We start from the raw sequence: 2,541 nt of genomic DNA on the forward strand, positions 1-2,541 counted from the left end.
CTCTCCAAATTTCTTCTGTTTTATTCAGTGGATTTGGTTACTACTTGGAAGAAAACACTTCTAACAGTGCAGACAAAAATTCGTACAGAGAGTTTTAAAGGCAATCCTACTACTGCATGTGTTACCTGATTTGAAGTTGTCACATGTGGATGTGCATTAATGCAATCAAAAACTTTAAAAGAAGCTAAAAATATGCAGTTATTTGGGGGCATGTTCTCTCCTCATTAGTAAAGAGTTGGTTATTTTTCCTAGAGAATTTTCATGAAGGAAATACGAAAGGGAGAGTTACTTTCAGATTAAACCAAAGATGGTTGCATGTGAGCCAAGATGAAGGAACATTTGTCATGTAAAAAGACCAAAGTTTTACTCTGAGCATTATAATAAAATTGTCACTTTGTATTTGTAATTTTAGTTGAGATATAAAATTATTAATATTTTTAGTTTTTGTCAACATTTTTAAGTTGTTGTCTTTCCCCACACCTTGACTAGAAAATGTCAATAAATTCTGAAAATCATGCCTTGTGTTTGTTCTATAGGCTCTAACATTTCATTGGTTTTCTTGGGCCAATAGAACATCATTGGGAATATTTTGTTTACTATGAAACATGATGACTCTCCTTCCATCTTGTGTACATTCTGAGGTATTGCTCATTCTCACAACAACATATATGAAACATAACTCATTCTGTCAAACTTTAGGATAAGCTCTTTTTAATGGCTTGGGTTGGTCTTGAACACCTGAGCTTTTTGAGACCTTCTATTAAATCTCGTGTTTCAGTCTTTCAGTAGGCCTACCAGTTAAATGCTTTGTCATTAACCAAAGGCCGAAAATATTTGTCTGTATTTTTATTTTGACCAGAAGAATATTGTATCCATATTCTGATTGAAATTGTGCCAAATCATAGAATGGATTTCTGGAATCTGGCATTCAGCTTTATGTACTTATTACAAACTACACTTGGAATTCTGGAAAATTTCTATCTAATTTTCTACTATCTAGTTCTTTACTTGCAGAGAAAACAAATTAAAGTCCACTGATTTGATTCTCATGCACCTAGTGGCAGCCAATGCCTTGATCATTCTTTCTGCAGGAGTGCCACAAACAATTGCAGTTTGGGGATTTAAGAATTTCCTGAATGATTTTGGATGCAAGTTGTTGTTATACATTCAAAAATTTAGTAGGAGTGTGTCCATTGGCACCACATGTTTCTGAGTGTCTTCCAGGCTTTGACCATTAGTCCCAGGAAATCATGTTGGAAGGATCATAAAGTCAAAGTTGAGAAGAACATTGGTTGCCACATCTCCCTCATTTGGATCCTCTACATAATGATAAATTTTATTTCTTTTGCATACACATTTGTCAACAGGGATAGCACAAATATATCATGAAGACGAGATACTGGATACTGCTCCATTGTTGGATGGAATGAAATTGGCTCTTCACTCTATGCATCATTGGTGGTTTGCCCTGAAATCTTCCTTTCTGTGCTCATGGCCTGGTCCAGTGCTTCCACGATTGTCATACTGTATAGACACAAGCAGAGGATTCAACACATACAAAGGAATAATGGTCCCGGCAGAAACTCCACTGAATCCATAGTCACCCAGAGCATTCTGATCCTTGTTTCTACATTTCTGGCATTTTATACCCTCTCCTCCATATTAAGAGGCTATGTTACTCTTTTATATAATCATAATTGGTGGCTGGTGAACATCGATCGTCTCATATCTCTCTGTTTTCCATCGTTTTTTCCCATTGTTCTCATGAATCACTACCCTAAAGCATCTAAGATTTGTTTGGTTTGGATAAGGACACACACAATTTAATCTCATTTTAAGTATGAAAGTGGTAAGTTTTTCTTGGTATTCAGTTGTTTGCTCATCAGTCACTCTTAATAATGAATGTTAAGAATGTGGCACTTTGCTTTTTTAAGATCAGCAGAAATGAACATGATCATTTTGTCAGCTGGTTGAATCAGCAGCCTACATGATCAAATCCTATTGTTTGGGGCCAATTGTATGATTCAACTTGAAGCTGTGGATTCTCCCCTTTGCCCATCTGATGTGCAACTTATTCAGCAAAATGCTGTAATTAAAAATGCAATTCTTGTGGCTTTCATTCTGTCAGGTGTTCTTGGCTGATTGGTGATTTCACAGGCAGTTCTGAGTATCAAATTCTGACTGCATGAATACTGAACAAGTGCCTGACAATGAAGTTGTGTATCAGGAGGCCTTTTTACCATCATAATTACTCTTGCCTGCCCCATACTAGAAAAAACTGTATTAATTTATTTCACCTATTACAAATATTGTTTCAAAATGAGAGATGGTTTTGGTGTAATTCTGAACTTGGTTTGCCATTATTTTATAATAATTTTAACTTCATGAGAAACATTGATTTGTATATGTTCTTTGCTGATATTCTGTAATTATTTGGTATTTGGCTTGGTATCAATGTAAGACTGGCTTCACCAAAAGAGATAAAATTACAGACCAATAAATATTGTCTTAAGTGATGGCCAGATAAAAGGACCCATGTTT

General features: G+C 35.4%; 1 pseudogene; it reads left to right on the top strand.

The window, feature by feature from the left end:
• The first annotated feature begins 906 nt into the window (after nt 1-906).
• Nucleotides 907-1,827, top strand: LOC121138439 (annotated as a pseudogene).
• Nucleotides 1,828-2,541: the final 714 nt, after the last annotated feature.

This window comes from Mesocricetus auratus, unplaced genomic scaffold (genome assembly GCF_017639785.1).
Source record: "Mesocricetus auratus isolate SY011 unplaced genomic scaffold, BCM_Maur_2.0 contig_11204_pilon_obj, whole genome shotgun sequence".
NCBI lineage: Eukaryota > Metazoa > Chordata > Mammalia > Rodentia > Cricetidae > Mesocricetus > Mesocricetus auratus.